This window comes from Phacochoerus africanus, chromosome 3 (assembly GCF_016906955.1).
Source record: "Phacochoerus africanus isolate WHEZ1 chromosome 3, ROS_Pafr_v1, whole genome shotgun sequence".
Taxonomy (NCBI): domain Eukaryota; kingdom Metazoa; phylum Chordata; class Mammalia; order Artiodactyla; family Suidae; genus Phacochoerus; species Phacochoerus africanus.
The window spans coordinates 68,295,606-68,313,380 of record NC_062546.1 but is presented as its reverse complement, the minus strand read 5'-3'; the positions used below and the strand labels follow the sequence as shown (position 1 = coordinate 68,313,380).

Here is a 17,775-nt window from a genome sequence, read left to right as displayed (position 1 = left end):
GAACAGACTGTTTACAGAAAAAGAACTACGGATGGCTCTTAGAAAAATCTCAACCTCACTCAATAAAAGAAAAGCAGAATTAAGCCACAATGAAATGCTACTTGTCACCTATTAGAATTTCAAATTTCTTAAACTTATATATACTAGTCTTGTTAAGAATGGAGGCATTCTTTTATTTTCCTGGTAGAATGTAAATTGAATGTTTCTGGTAGAATATAAATCATATGGAAGGTAATTGGGAATATCTGTTAAAAGTAGAAAAACACCTTTTCCATTGACCTAGCTAATTACTTCTTGTAATTTATCCACTGATATATTCCTTTATGAAATAGGCATAAAGTTATTCTTAGCAATATTTAATAGCAAATATTGGAGAAACCCTAAGTGTGCATCTCTATGGGTAAAATTTAACTGTGGGGTATCCAGAATGGAATAGTACACAGCTATTACAACTAAACTAGGAACCTTGTTATTTCTTTTTTTTTTCTTTTTTTTTGTCTTTTCTAGGGCCCAATCTGCGGCATATGGAGGTTCCTAGGCTAGGGGTCTAATTGGAGCTGTAGTAAATGGCCTACACCAGAGCCACAGCAACGTGGTATCCGAGCCACATCTGCGACCTACACCACAGCTCACAGCAATGCCAGATCCTTAACCCACTGAGCAAGGCCAGGGAATGAACCCACAACCTCATGGTTCCTAGTCAGATTCGTTAACCACTGAGCCATGATGGGAACTCCCTTTTTTTTGAAACTTGTTATTCCTAATAAAGAAAAATATTTATGATCTATTCACTTTTTCAAATTACAATTGAAATTACAGTATTACAATTGTAGATTGATATGTGTAGGATGTTTGCGGTTCAAACATAATGGGGAAAAGCATATTCATTCATATATTCTTCCTTGTGCATAAAAATCACTGCAAAGATACACAAGGGAATGATAATGATGACATTTTCTCATGGGGAGTGAATAGGAATTAGATGAAGAATAGGAGCAGGAGATAAATTTTAGTGTAAAATATTTAAGCTTTGAAAAATTATTAAAATAAATATGAATCTTAACTCTTTAAGCTAAGTGAATAAACTTTTTCATTTTTTTTCTCAAATATTTATTGAGGACCTACTTTGTGTCAGGTACTGTTTTAGGTACTTGGGATCAGTGAACAATACAAAGATCCCAACCCTTACGGAGTTTATATTCCAATGATGGCAGACAGACATTAAAAAATAATCATAATAAGCATATAGTGTTGTATATCAGAAGATAGTATGTGCTATGGAAAAAAAACACATAAAAGCGTATGTTGGGTTGGCAGTGTCAGTGCAATTAGGAGGAGATTTTACAATATTAAATAAGATTAGCAGGGTGGGAGTTCCTCTTCTGAGTCAGTGGTATCAAACTCAACTGTTATCCTTGACAATGTGGGTTCAATCCCTGGCCTCACTCATGGGTTAAGGATCCAGCGCTGTCATGAGCTGAGATGTAGGTTGCAGACACAGCTTGGATCTGGCATTGCTGTGGCTATGATGTGGGCCAGCAGCTGGGGCTCTGATTTGAACCCTAGCCTGGGAACTTGCATTTGCCATAGGTGCAGCCCTTAAAAAAAAAAAAAAAAAAGAAAGATTAATGGATAAGTCTTATCAAGAAAGAGCAAAGTTAAGCAAAGACTTAAGCAAAGGTGTTAGTCATGTGGATATGTGACAAAAGAATGTAAGGAGGTAAGGATAATAGCCAGTGTACATGCACTGGGAGAGGTACATGTCAGATGTTTTATATAAAAGGTTTGGAGCCCAGTGTGTCTTGATCAGAACAAAAAGGATAGTAGAATATGGGGCCAGAAATATAATATCCATTGGACACTGTTTGTCTTAGCAGAAGAGTAGAATGATCTGACAAGTTTTGAAGTGCTCACTCTGGTTTTATCAATTTGAATTATTATAAGTAGGAAGCAAGTGTAACAGCTAAGAGATATTTCAGAAATAATGGTGTCTTAGACCAGAGGAAGACCAATGAAAGTGATGAGAAAGTAGTTGGAGTTATGATGTAATTTGAAACTACTTAGCTGTATTCCTGATGGACTGGTTATGGAGTGTGAGGGAGAGGACTCGAGGAAGAGAGGTGTGAAAACATTATCTAGGAAAATGGGAGATTGAATGGACTAGGAAATTATACTGTGATTGGTTGTGAGCATGAAGAGCCCACTTAAGAGCTTCATGAATTTAAAAGTGAAACTGGGTTTTTCTCTAGCTACATTCAGCCACATGACCTAGATCCCATCTGGTCTAAGAAGACCTTTGTGGTATTATGGAAGGCACAGCCTTGTTAAATTTTTTTTAAAAATAAGGCATAGGACATCATACATAGAATGTTCTCATCTTAAAAATTTTAAGAGACTACATATAGGCTTATTTATATTTATACAAAACTTAGATATGTTTCGCCATGGTTTAGCTAAGTATGATATTTTTGTACTCATTCTAAAAAATGTATGAGCCTCAAATGATCCTTATTAAACCATGCCTCTTATTTTTGCCACATTAGCAGGTGGCAAGTATAAAAAAGATCTCAATTAAAACATTAAGGTGAACATTTAAAAGGCATGAATGATTTCAGAGTGCTTATTTAATCATTGAAAAATTAAGCTTATGGTATTTATTTTTAACTTAACATAGTATATAAAATTGTTAACATGAATTGTATGTGTTTTCTAAGAACTTGTATATTTACTTTTTAATGATTTTTATTTTTTTCCATTATAGTTGATTTACACTGATCTGTCAATTTCCACTCTTCAGCAAAGTGACCCAGTCATAGGAAGCAAGGGTAGCAGCTAAGAGGTATATATATATTCTTTTTCTCACACTGTCCTCCATCATGTTTCATCACAAGTGACTAGATATAGTTCCCTGTGCTATACAGTAGGATCACATTGAGTATCCACTGCAAATGCAATTGTTTGCATCTTTTTTTTTTTTGACTTTTTGTCTTTTTTTTTTTAGGGCCGCACTCACGGCATATGGAGGTTCCCAGGCTAGGGGTCTGATTGGAGCTTTAGCCACCTGTCTACACCACAGCCACAGCAATGTGGGATCTGAGCCACATCTGCGACCTACACCACAGCTCACAGCAACACTAGATCCTTAACCCACTGAGCAAGGCCAGGGATCAAACCCACGTCTTCATGGGTGCTAGTCGGTTTATTCACCACTGAGCCATGACAGGAACTCCATGTTTGCATCTTTTAACCCCAGACTCCCAGTCCATCCACTCCTTCCCCCTCCCCCTTGGCAATCACAAGTCTGTTTTCCAAGTCCATGAGTTTCTTTTCTTTGGAAAGGTTCACTAGTGCTGTATATTAAATTCCAGATATTAGTGATATCATATAGTATTTGTCCTTCTCTCTTTGACTTACTTCACTTAGCATGAGAGTCTATAGTTCCATCAATGTTGCTGCCGACGGCATTATTTTGTTCTTTTTATGGCTGAGTAGTATTCCATTGTGTGTATATACCACATCTTAATCCATTCGTCTGTCAGTGGACATTTATGTTGTTTCCATGTTTGGCTATTGGGAATAGTGCTGCAGTGAATGCATGAGTGCATGTATCTTTTTCAAGGGAAGTTTTCTCTGGATATATGCCCAAGAGTGGAATTGCTGGGTCATATGGTAGTTCTATATTTAATTTTCTGAGGTATTTCCATACTGTTTTCCACAGTGTTTGTACCAATTTACAGTGCCACCAACAATGTAGGACGGTTCCCTTTTCTCCACACCCTCTCCAGAATTTGTTTTCTTTACTTGTTAATGATGGCCATTCTGACAGGTATGAGTTGGTACCTCATAGTAGTTTTGATTTTCATTTTTCTAATAATCCATGATGTTGAGTATTCTTTCATATGTTTATTGACCATCTGAATATCTTCTTTGGAGAATTGTCTATTCAGGTCTTTTGCCAATTTTTCAATTGGATTGTTGGTTTTTTTTCGTGTTGAGTTGTATACGTTGTTTGTATATTTTAGAGATTAAGCCCTTGTCAGTTTCATCATTTGAAATTATTTTCTTCCATTTTGTAGGTTGTCTTTTTGTTTTTCCTATGGTTTCTTTTGCTGCACAAAAACTTGTCAGTTTGATTAGGTTTCATTGGTTTATTTTTGTTTTTATTTCTGTTGCCTTGGGAGACTTACCTAAGAAAATATTCATAAGGTTGATGTCAGAGAATGTTTTGCCTATGTTTTCTTCCGGGAGTTTGATGTTGTTTTGTCTTGTGTTAAAGTCTTTAAGCCATTTTGAGTTTATTTGGGGGCATGGTGTAGAGGTGTGTTCCAGTTTCAATGACTTACAGGCAGGTGTCCAGTTTTCCCGGCAACAATTGATGAAAAGACTTTTTCCCATTTTCTATTCTTGCCTCCTTTGTTGAAGATTAATTGACCATAGGTTTCTGGGTTTATTTCTGGGTTCTCTATTCTGTTCCATTGGTCTATATGTCTGTTTTGGTACCAGTACCACATTGTCTTGATGACTATAGCTTTGCAATATTGCCTGAAGTCTGGGAGAGTTATGCTTCCTGCTTGGTTTTTGTTCCTCGGGATTGCTTTGGCAATTCTGGGTCTTTTGTGGTTCCACATACATTTTTGGATTGTTTGTTCTAGTTCCGTGAAAAATTGTCATAGGTAATTTGATAGGAATTGCATCGAATCTGTAGATTGCTTTGGGTAATATGGCCATTTTTATGATATTAATTCTTCCAGCTCAGGAGCATGAAATATCTTTCCATTTCTTTGAATCCTCTTTAATTTCCTTGATTAATGTTTTATAGTTCTCAGCATCTATAAGTCTTTCACCTCCTTGGTCAGGTTTATTCCCAGGTATTTAATTTTTGGGAGTGTGATATTAAAAGTATTTGTATTTTTATATTCCTTTTCTAATATTTCATTGCTAGCATACAGAAATACAACCAATTTTTTAATATTAATCTTGTTCCTGATACTTTGCTGAATTTGTTGATCAGTTTGAGTAGGTTTTGTGATGGCGTCCTTAGCGTTTCTATATATAGTATCCTGTCATCTGCATACAGTGACAGTTTTACCTCTTTTCCAATTTGGATACCTTTTATTTCTTTTTATTTATTTATTTATTTATTTTTGTCTGATTGCTGTGGCTAGGATTTCCAATACTATGTTGAATAAAAGTGGCAAGAGTGGGCAACCTTGTCTTGTTCTAGATTTTAGTGGGAAGCCTTTCAGCTTATCTCCATTGAATATTGTATTTGCTGTGGGTTTGTCATAAATGGCTTTTATTATGTTAAGGTATGTTCCTTCTCTATCCTCTTTGGTAAGAGTTTTTATCATGAATGCATTTTGAAGTTTGTCAAATGCTTTTTCTACATCTATTGAGATAATCATGTGGTTTTTGACTTTTCTTTTGTTAATGTGGTGTATAGGGTTGATAGATTTGCATATGTTGAACCATCCTTGTGAACCTGGGATGAATCCCACTTGGTCCTGGTTTATGATCTTTTTTATATGTTGTTGGATTTGACTGGCTAAAATTTTGCTCAGAATTTTTGTGTCAATATTCATCAAAGATATTGGCCTATAATTTTTTTTTTTTTTTTTGGTATTAGCTTTGTCTGGTTTTGGTATTAGGTTGATGGCAGCTTCATAGAATTTCTTTAGGAGTGTTCCTTCTTCTTCAAGCTTTTGGAAAAGTTTAAGAAGAATGGGTGTAAATTCTTTTTCGTATATTTGTTAAAATTCGCCTGTGAAGCCATCTGGCCCTGGATTTTTGTTTGTAGGGAGTATTTTTTATTACATATTCAATTTCATTTCTAGTGATCATTCTGTTCAGGTGGGCTGTTTCTTCTGTTTCTTCTTGATTCTCTAGAAAGTTATCCATTTCTTCTAGGTTGTCAAATTTGTTGGCATATAATTGTTCATAGTATTGTGTTATGGTTCTTTTTTTTTGTCTTTTTGTCTTTTTTAGGGCTGCACCTGTGGCCATATGGAGGTTCCCAGGCTAGGGGTCGAATCAGAGCTATGGCTCTGGCCTACAGCACAGCCACAGCAACATGGGATCCAAGTTGCATCTGCAACATACACCACAGCTTATGGCAATGCTAGATCCTTAACCCACTGAGCAAGGCCAGGGATCAAACCCGCAACCTCACGGTTACTAGTCAGGTTCGATAACCACTGAGCCATGACAGGAACTCTCTGTTATGGTTCTTTGTATTCTAAGAATACATTCAGATTTCTCCTTTTTTATTTCTTATTTTGTTTATTTGGGTTATTTCTCTCCTCTTCCTGGTGAGTCTGGCCAGAGTTTGTCAATTTTGTTTGCCCTTTCAAAGAACTAGCCTTGGTTTTATTGATTTTTTTCTTATTGTTTTTTGAATCTCTATTTTATTGATTTGCTCTCTGATCTTTCTGATTTCCTTCCTTCTGCTGACTTTAGGCTTTGTTTGTTCTTTTTCCAATCCATTTAGGTGGTAGATTAAGTTGTCGATTTGAGATTTTTCTTCTTTTTTGAGGAAGACCTGTGTCACTGTGAACTTCCCTCTAAACACTGCTTTTCTGGCATCCCATATATTTTGAATGATTATGTCTTCATTATCATTTGTCTTGAGGTATTTTTTAATTTCTTTTTTGATTTCCTCATTGACTCATTGGTTTTTTTAGTAGCATGTTGTTTAATTTCCATGTAGTCAGTTTTTTCTCATGTCTTTTCCTATGGTTGATTTCCAGTTTTCATGCCGTTGTGGTCAGAGAAGATATTTGAAATAATTTCTGTACTCTTAAATTTGTTGAGGTTAGTTTTGTGCCCAAGTATGTGGTCAATCCTTGAGAATGTTCCTTATTGACTTGGAAAGAATGTATATTCTAATTTTTTTGGATTTAATGTCCTGAAAATGTCAATTAAGTCTAACTTTTCTACTGTGTCATTTAGGATCTCTGTTGCCTTATTGATTTTCTGTCTAGAGGATCTGTCCATTGATGTAGTGGAGTATTAAAGTCTCGTAAGAATTGGATTCCCATCAATTTCTCCTTTTATTTCTGATAGTATTTGTTGTATGTATCTGTTGTATGTATGATCCTATATTAGGTGCATATTTATTGATGGCTGTAATATCCTCTTCTTTTTTTATTTTTTATTTTTTTGTCTTTTTTATCTAGGGCTGCACCTGCGGTATGTGAAGGTTCCCAGGCTAGGGGTCTAATCAGAGCTATAGCTGCCAGCCTACACCAGAACCATAGCAATGCAGGATCTGGGCCCTACACCACAGCTCAAGGCAACACTGGCTCCTTAACCCACTGAGCAAGGCCAGGGATCGAACCCACAACCTCATGGTTCCTAGTCAGATTCGTTAACCACTGAGTCACAACAGGAACTCCATAATATCCTCTTCTTGAATGGATCCTTTTACTACTAAATAGCGTCCTTCTTTGTCTTTCCTTATGGGCTTCATTTTAAAGTCTTATTTTGTCTTGGAGTTCCCATCGTGGTGCAGTGGAAACAAATTTGACTAAGAACCATTAGGTTGTGGGTTTGATCCCTGGTCTCGCTCAGTGGGTTAAGAATCCAGCATTGCCGTGAGCTGTAGTGTAGGTCAAAAATGCAGCATGGGTCTGACATTGCTGTGGCTGTGGTGTAGGCTGGTGGCTACAGCTCCAATTTGACCCCTATCCTGGGAAACTCCATATGCTGTGGGTGCAGTCCTAAAAAGACAAAAAATAGAAAACAAAAAAAAGCTTTAAAATATAGTCTGTTTTGTATTATATGAGTATTACAACCCCTGCTTTCCTGTCTTGACCATTGGCATGAAATATCTTTTCCCATCCTCTCACTTTCAATCTGTATGTGTCCTTTGCCCTAAGGTGAGTCTCTTTTAGACACCATATTGTAGCTTTTTGCTTTTTTATTCAATCTGCCACTCCGTATCTTTTGATTGGAGCATTCAGTCCATTGGCATTTAAGGTGATTATCGATAGATATATAGTTATTGCCATTTTAAACCTTGTTTTACAGTTGATTCTGAGTTTCTCCTTTCTTCCTTTCTTTCTTTGGTTGGATAATTTCCTTTTATTTTGTGCTTGTATCCTTTTCTTTTTAGTTTTTGAGAATGTAGTGTTTGGTTTTGATTTGTGGTTGCCCTGTTTTTCACGAATGTTAGTTAACCCCTTATTATATCTGCTTGCTTTACCCTAATAGTCATATAGACTCAAACAAATACTAAAAAAAAGAGAGTCTATATTTTCTTACTTTCCTTCCCCACAGTATATGATTTTTAAGTCCTATTTTAACATATTTGTATTTGTCCTTTTGCTGTTCCTTGTGTTTATCGTCACTTGTACAAGAGTTTTTCTTGTTGTTTTTTCTTTTAGATCTATATACTGGCTTATTTAAGTGATGGCATTCCAATTATGATTTCCTCCATCCTATTTCTTCTTCTTTTTTATTTAGAGAAGCTCTTTGAGTATTCCTTTTTTTTTTCTTTTGGAATATGTTTTGTATTGGTATACTCTTAGTTTTTGTTTGTGGGAGAAATACTTATTTCTCCTTCTATTTTAAGTGATATTCTTGCTGGGTAGAGTATTCTATGCTGCACATTTTTCCCTTTTAGAACTTTGAGTATATCTTACCACTCTTCTGTCCTGTAGTGTTTCTGTAGAGAAAACAGCTGATAGCCTCAAGAGAATTCCTTTATACTTAGCACTTTGTTTTTCTCTTGCTGCCTTTAGAATCCTCTCTCTACCTTTAACTTTTACCATTTTTTTTAATTATACTGTGTCTTGGTGTGGGCCTGTTTGGATTCAACTTGTTTGGGGCCTTCTCTGCTTCCTGTATCCAGATATCTGGTTTTTTTTTAGATTTGGAAGGTTTTCAGACATAAAGTCTTCATGTATATTTTCAATTGCCTTTTCTTTTTCTTCTCTTACTGCAATCCCTATTATGCGTAGATTGGCCTTTATATTATTCCATAGATCTCTTATATTTCATGTTTTACTCATTTGGTTTCTGTCTGCTGTCCTGAATGGATGATTTCCATTACTCTGTCTTCCAAGTCGCTAATTCATTCCTCTGCATTATTCATTCTGCTCTTTAGTGTTTTTAACTCAGTTTGTGTCTCTGCAAATGAATTTCCTAATTTTTTTTGGTTCCTCCTTATATTTTTAATTCCTTTCTAAAGTAATCTGCATTACTGTTGATATTCTCTCAATTCCTTCATATTTACCCTTAATTCTTTCAGTATTTTGATATCTCTCTTTTGAACTCAGTGTCTTTTAAACTGCAGAGGTTTGTTTCATTGTTCGCTACTTCAGGTGAATTCTCCTGTTCTTCTAACTGGTAGTGGTTCCTGAGCTTCTTTATTTCGCTTATATTTTTCCTTTTCTGTGAGGTTAGGGAAACCAACTATGCTAGTCTTGGAGGGCTGTTTCTATACAAGAGCACCCCTTTGTATTTTGTGGGGATTACTATTTATTTTTGAAGAGGCATTTTGGATATTTCTCTTTCTTTGGTGTGAACACTATATCCCCTTGATAGGGTACTGAGTGTGTTTGCAGGGAGGAAGCAGTGGGCAGTAGTTAGTGTTTGCTGGGCTCTTGACAATAGCAAGATAGTGCATGCTACTCCTAGTGGCAGGGCTTGGGAAGTGGTAATGAGCCTCAGGCAGATTTAGGCAGTGTCCAGAGCATTTGGCAGTGGTAGTGGAAGTGGCAGGGTATAGGAGTTTCCAGGGGAGTGAGAGCAACAATGCATGGTGTTCAGTTGCAATGGGCTCCTCTCTGGTGCCCTCTGAGGTGACTGGGGCTGCAAGTTGTGTATATTGACGGACCCCTAGTGATGGAGGGTCATGACTACCTCTGGAGTCAGAGATAACTTTGGTGGTTTGCCCTCATTACCTGTAGACCATGCAAGAAGCACCTTGTACTGCTTAGCCCATGAAGGAATTGCCACACAGGCTGCAGGGTCCTGGGAAGTGACAGTAATCAGGTATGTGTGGGCGCTGCCTGGAGTGTTTGGCAGTGGCAGCAGCAGGGTGGGTGTGTTCTCAGGGGAATGAGATCTTCAGTGGATGGTGCTCTGTTGCAGTGCCCTCTTTTTTTTGCCAACCTCTGAGGTGACTGGGGCCACAGGTGTAGCCTGTTCACAGACCCCTAGAGGTGGCGGGCCATGCTCCCCTCTGGTTTCCGAGATGACTGCTTTGTTTCCAGTGCCTGTAGATCACACAAAAGGCACCATGTCCCTGCTGCCCTTAGCTCAAACAAGAGGTGCCTAGCCATCCATAGCCTGCACAAGAGGCAACCTGTCTCCTGTAGCCTGAGCATGGGGACTCTCACCACTTGTAGCCTATGCCAGGGGTGCCCCACCCTCTGAGAATGCACATGTATGCATGCATGCACAGGGAAAGAGATTCTTATGGCAGTCCACCCCTCTTCTTTTTGCCTTCCCTGACAATGACGCCTTGCTTCTCCTGCTGGCTCAGACCTCCTTCCCAGTTCCCTCAGCTGCAGAGTTCTGCTCCCTAGCCAATGGTGCTTTTCTCCCTAGCCCCTGAGACTGTCTCCACACAGCCAGCTATAGTCCTCTCCCTGCAACTGACCTCTGGAGCCTGAATCTCAACACCCTGTCTCTGCCGAAGAGTTTCAGGCTATGATGTCCGGGGTGGTGGTGCAGATGATCTCTGCAGCTCTTACTCTGCTTTGCCCTCTGCAGTCTAGCTGCTGCACTTTTCTCAGTGACTTTGGGGTCCCTCCATCTCAGCTGATCTCCCCATCAGTTAGGTGGCTTCCCAGTGTGTGGGTTCTTTTTCTCTTTCATAGCTTCCTCTCAGAGCACTAGTCCCATCTAGATTCCTTTTCTCTCTCACTCTCTTTTTTTATTTTGTTCTGCCATTTTATGTGTAGGGTTTCTTGCCCTTTCTGGAGGTTTAAGTTCCTCTGCCAGCTTTCAGTAGATGCTCTGTGCGAATCATTCTATATGGAGATGTGGTTTTTTTATGTGTTTGTTGGAGTAGGTGAGTGCAGCTTCGTACTCCTCTGCCATCTTGATCCTTCCCTGCGTTTGTATATTTCAATGCTTAAAAGTTTTAGTATGTAAGGAGTTTGAGAATATAAAACAAACAAAAAATTCTTAGGAAATATCAGAAGAGTTAGATGGGTTATTAGCTGGATTGAACATCTAGTGAACATAGCTGGTAAGAGAATAGAAAAAGAAAAGAGAAAAGAAAAAATGAAAAGAGAAAAAGAAAAGAGAAAAGAGAAAATGAAAAGAGGCAAATATCAAAAGTAAAACAAACATATGTAAAAGATTTAAATAATTAATATCCCCAAATCAGCAGCAAAGAGGGAATGTGGGATACATCTAGAAGCAATGCAAGCAATATTGGAGACAATGGTTAAATATTGAATGAATACATCACATAACATGTGATGGAGCATCTTCACTTGATCCAGTGAGTTCTCTTTTCTGAATTATCTGTGTGAGCTGCTTCTAGGAAATGCACACAACTCCAGAAACAGCTCAACAATGAGGCATTTTACTAGCAAATACTCGTATTTAGTGAGGGTCAAATGTGTAGTGTTATCCCTAGATTTTATTCGTTGAACACTGTGACTAACAACAAAACTGTACTTCATTTATAGTGAAGCACATGAATGAATAAAAGGGTATAATTCATTATTATAAGTATATGATAATATATTGTGTTTCCATGTGTAGAGTTAGTACAAGTCTATAAATGCAATTCTTAAAGGCAAAAGGCTCTGAGATCCAAATTTTCTTTTTGCCTCAACACATTGGGGTAGCAAAACCTGATTAACTTGGGATCATCAATGACTCACTTAAGTTCATTGAGAATTTAAAAACTATTTGTGATGACATATCAAATAAGAGTTTAATATCCAAAGCAGAAGATTTCATACAACTCAATAGCCAAAAAATGAACAATCTTTTTTAAAAATGGCAGAGGATCTAAACAGACATTTAAAAAAAAAGACATTCAGGTAGCCAACAGGTACCTGAAAAGGTATCCAAAATCACTAATCATCAGGGAAATACAAATCAAAACCACAGTAAGATAGCACCTCATACCTGTAAGAATGGCTCTTATAAAAAAGACGAGAGATAACGTGCTGGTGAGGATGTGGGGAAAAGGGAACCTCTGGGGGTGGGAGGAGAAATGTAAGTAACTTGTTACAGCCATTATGGAAAACAATATGAGGTTTCCTTTAAAAATTAACAATAAACCTACCATATGGTCCTACATTTATATAGATAAATAGATTAAAAATGTGATATGTATGTGAAAATGGGATGTATATCACATATATAGTTACATGTGAATATATATGTATGTATATATGAATATTATTCACTCATAAAAAGGAAATCCTGATATTTGTGACAACATGGATGGATCTTGAGGACATTATGCTCAGTGAAATAGACAAATACTGCATGATCCCCCTTATATGTGGAATCTTAGAAAGAAAAAGCCAAATTCATAGGAACAGAGTAGAAGAGTGGTTGACAGTGACGGGGAAATGGGGAAGTTTTTGTCAAAGGGTACAAACTCCCAGTTATAAAAGGAATAAGTTCTTGGGATCTAATATTAAGCATGGTGCCTTTAGTTAACTGATGTATACTTGAAAGTTGCAAAGAGAATAGATCTTAAATGTTCTCACCACACGCACACACAAATATAATTAGATGAGGTTATGAATGAGTTAACTAATCTTATTGAGTTAACTATGTGTATTAAAATCATCACATTGTACAGAAATTTATCAATGTCTTATGGCAATTATATCTCATTAAAGCCAGGGGGAAAACATATCTTCTGAGAAAAAAAAAAAGCCACTTATAAATATATGAAATTATTATGTTATATGTTCATATCAAAGGGTGAATTTCACTACTGATAATGTGAGTGTCTTTAATTATGAGCTGCTACCTGGACACCATTGGGTGGTGATAGGGGAAAATTCAATAAAACCATCACATCAATCTTAAAAAAAATCCAAATTCCTATATACATTTGTCCTGAAGAGTTTCTAACACAAGTATATGAAATCTATAGAATTAGATGTGCAAGAGATTAGGATGATGTCCATCTGTGGAGAGAAGACATGGGACTTTTAGTTTTCACAGTGTAACCTTAAATACTCTGAATTTTACAACGATTAGGAATTACTTTAATAAATGAAAAATGACTCTAGAAAGATAAATTTGGCTATTATCTATTTAAATATTTTCTCTGCTAGTAAACAAAAATCAGTTTGCCTTGTGCTCTCTCTCAAGATTTTTAAGTGCGTAGTACTCTCAACCAAGAGTCCACAGAAAAGGGAGAATACTATGAGCTAGAGTGGATAGGATGGACTGCAAGAAAATTTGGGATCCTGGGAAAGTCTTAAGTATGAGAGGGGTTTAGAGAATGAGAAATACAATGACAAGCAAACCAGAGGGAAGGATGATATAAGGTGAAAATACACACATGGTAAAAATAAATACATGGTGTTTACTTTGTTCTGGGCTTCTTGCTTATTGTACAGATCTGTTTATTTTTACTTTATATTATCCAAAATACTTTAATTTCTATGTGTAGGCCTTGAAAATATTATTCAATGTAGAATTAATAGAACTTTCCTTTAGTCCACATTAGTTTGTCAATTGATTTTATACATCTTGCATGTCAGACAATTGATAAGTCATGAAATAATTGTAGTGTTTTTGCTTCAACTAGATAACTACTTTAATAGGCTTAAACTATAAGATTCTTCATTTCTGCTAGGTGAAATGTATGACTAGAAATAATTTTGTGATCTTGCTATATATCTAATTCTTATTTTACATTTTTAGCTGTCAGTTAATTCCTTAAGTAGCCTATTAACATTATTTAACTGTTACTTTTTTTTAATTCTTTTGGCTATTTTTCACTTATATGGACTCTTCATTCCCAAAATTTTATCTTTAATTACTTAGTTTTCTTAAAAGTTTAAACCAAAACTTTTAATAGCATAGCAAATACTTTCATGAAGTATAAAGTCAATAAAAAGTGTCATGAAGTGCCTCTGTTCTATGTTATAGTAAACAAATGTATTTGAAACAAATTAAATTTTAATTGTCTCCAGCTACATTTGTGCATAGGATTTATTAAACATCTTTTTATGTGTAGTGTTAAAATTTTCCAAGTCCAAGTGTGATTTTAACCCTTATTATTACTTCTGTCTTTCCATTAATATTGGTATAATGTAACTTCATTTGGATTTTTCATGAATACAGAAGGATATTTTCTTCTGGTTTTATTGATATATAATTAACATATATTACTGTATAAGTTTATGGTATACAGCATAATGATTTGACTTAAATATATCATGAAATGATTACTATAATAAGTTTAGTGAACATCCATCATCATATAAATATAAAAGAAAAAGAAAAGCATATTTTTTTCTTTGTGATAATAAAGAACTCTCAGGATTCACTTTTCTAACAACTTTCATGTATATATATATACACATAGTAGAACAGTGTTAATCTTATTAATCATGTACATTACATTCCTAGTATTTATTTGTCTTATAACCGGAACTTTGTACCTTTTGACCACCTTCATCCAATTCCGTCTCTCCCTTGCCCTGTTTCTGGTAACCAAAAATCTGATCTCTTTTTCTATAAGTTTGTTTGTTTGTTTTTTGAAATATAATTGACTTACAGCACTAGATTATTTCCTGGTGCACAACATAGTAATTCTATATTTCTATACAAAATGATCACAATAAATCTAGTTTCTATCTGTCACCATACAAAGATATTGTATTATAATTGACTGTAACTGGTTATGTCAGTATAGTAGTCCATGTAGCTCAATTTGCTATATATGAATGTCTTATATATATATATATTGTGTGTTTACTTTTTCATTGCTTTTTGGTTTCAAATAAAATTCTAATGTAGACTTTATTTAAAAAGTTTAATAAATACTATTTGGTCATGATACATTTACATATTATTTTAATACCATTTTCATTTCAAAGAGAAAAGCCATAAAACTATTTAATTCCAGCTGTAAGCACTAGCCAATTTCTTCATCCTGTATAGGACCTGTAGATGGATAGTCATACAAATCAGTTGTTATTGGTTTGTTATCTTCACATATTACCCATCATCCCTTTCTTTCTCCAGTGGTAAGAGTGTACTACTTATGAAAAGACTACTAAGTTTTTTTCTAATACTTTAAACATACCACATTATTTTACACAGACTATTCAAGGGATAGCATGTTTTGTAAAATGATTGGGAAGCTCACATTTTGCTAAATTACCTGGATCCACTTATATTTTATACTTTGTATTATTAAACTTTTTAGTAATAAGTTTATATTATGATTTTAAAAGACTAAAACAGCAAAAAAGAATATAATGTGATTTATCACATATTAAGGTAAATGTTGGGAGCTGCTTTCATTTATCTCATTGGCATCTACTATATATAAGTAATCATATTAGTAGCTTATATTTTTTAGATTTGTGTACTTATTTTATTTATATTATTCAATATGAATAAAATATAAATTATAAAAAATTATTTAGATAACTAAATAAACATGGGTAACCTGGCAAGAATTTTATCTTATTAGAATTTATTTTCTATGGATATTAAAGAAAATGTGTTGGTTTCTTCCTACATACATGTAAAGCTTTTTGATTCTTATAAATTATATATATATATATATATATATATGTATGTATAAATTTTCACATGTGCCTATGAATATTATGCAGTTGTAACATCAGTATAGACTTTCCAAATTCACTGGAGTAAATTTCTCTCCAGTGAAATTTCTCTGCAATAAATGTGTAAGGACCTATTACTGACTAGCTGTGTTTGGCAGAAGTTATCATTGACCTGATCTTAACACATGAATTGTGAAGCCAGTTTGTGTATTCTAGTGAGCAATATCTTCACCTCAAGCCTGACTGGAACATCAGTATGGGATCCAAATAAATGAACATAGATTCTGGTGGACTTTGCTGTCCCTTTCTTTCCTTGTTTTTTTTTTGTTTGTTTGTTTGTTTATTTCTTTGCTTGTTTGTTTGGCTTTTTTCATTCAAATTCAGGCAGATTCTAGTTTCTTCATTCCTTCATCCTTCTGGTTGAATCTTCAGTTTTACATTTATTTCAGTTTCCAAAAACCATTGTTCATAGTGATCCTAGATAGGGTTGTAAATATTCCTTAATTTAGAATTAAAAGAATTTGGACTTTGAATTCAGATAAAAAATGCCAGATTAATTATTTATAACTATTTTTAGCATTTGATTGCCATATTAAATTTTTATGTCTTTGAAGTAAGGACAAAGTATAGTCTAAACCAGGCATAGTCTATTATTTTATTCCTTTCCTATATTTCTTTATTCATACTAATTTTATGCATTCCATGTTTAGATTTTTAAATGTGAAATATCTGAATAATTTCTATAACTATTTTCTTATAGCTAGATCTTACAAGATCAGTGTAGTTATTCACAGTCACAGAAATATTTCCCTAGTATAATTCATCTTATTTTATTTTCAATATTTTAGAAATTGAAGATTCTCCAATGAGTTTATTTTTTATAGAAAATTTTATTGTTTCATTGAAATATAATTTATATGCTATGAAGTTTGCAATTTTAAATTGTACAAGTTGATTTTTTTAGTATATTCACAGTGTCATATCAATTACCACTTATTCCAGAATATTTTCATCACCCCAACAAGAAACTCTGTACCCCTTAGCACTCTTCATTCCTCTCTTCTTCAAGCCCCTGGCAATCATTACTTTCTTTTTTCACTATGGATTTGCCTATTCTGGACATTTTGCGTACATAGAATCATACGATATACTACTTTTGTGTCTGGTTCCTTGGTGGTAGGTTTATCCCTTTCATCACTTTAAGTATATCTTGCCACCCTCTTCTGACCTACAGAGTTTCTGCTGAAAATTCAGCTGATAACCTTACGGGGGTTCTCTTGTATGTTATTTGTTGCATTTCCTTTGTTGCTTTTAATATTTTCTTTTTGTCTTTAATTTTTATCAGTTTGACTAATATGTGTCTCATTATGTTTCTCCTTGGGAGAGATCCTGTATGGGATTCTTTGTGTTTCCTAGACTTGAGCATTTCCTTTCCCACATTAGGGAAGTTTTTGGCTATTATCTATTCAGATATTTTCTCAGGCTCTTTCTCTTCTCTTTCTGGAACCTCTATAATATGAATGTTGGTGCATTTAATATTGTCCCAGGGGGTCTCTTAACAGTGTTCTAATTTCTCTTCACTCTTTTTTCTTTATTCCGTTCAGTAGCAGGGATTTCCACTCACTTACTCATACTTCTGCCTCATTTATTCTGCTATTGATTCCTTCTAGTGTATTTTTTATTTCAAGTTATTATATTGTTCATCTCTTGTTTTTTAAATCCTCTCTTTGTTGAATATTTCTTCTATCTACTTGGTCTGTGCCTCCATTCTTTTTCTAAGATCTTGGATCATTACTCTTAATTCTTTTTTAGACAAGTTGGCCTATCTTTATTGCACTTAATTGTTCTTCTGGGGTTCCTTTTGTTCCTCTATTTAGAACATATTTCTCTGCTGTCTCATTTTGTCTAACTTCTTGTGTTTGTGGTCTCCATTCCATAGGCTGTAGGATTATAGTTCCACTTGCTTCTGCTGTCTACCCCCTTGTGTGTGAGCCTGAGCTTGTGCAGGCTTCCAGGTGGGAGGGATTAGTGG

At 35.1% G+C, this 17,775-nt stretch overlaps 1 protein-coding gene across 8 annotated transcripts in view; it reads left to right on the top strand.

Annotated features, from left to right (window-relative positions):
* The window catches only part of MBD5 (methyl-CpG binding domain protein 5), a 426,385-nt gene that overhangs the window by 162,688 nt on the left and 245,922 nt on the right, over positions 1-17,775 (top strand). The window contains exon 3 of one of the 8 annotated variants that reach the window (XM_047771970.1): positions 2,762-2,839. The exons of the other annotated variants lie outside the window; for them this stretch is intronic. The gene's annotated coding sequence lies outside the window, so the exon portion shown is untranslated. The remainder of the gene's footprint in view (positions 1-2,761; positions 2,840-17,775) is intronic. 8 annotated transcript variants of the gene reach the window in all.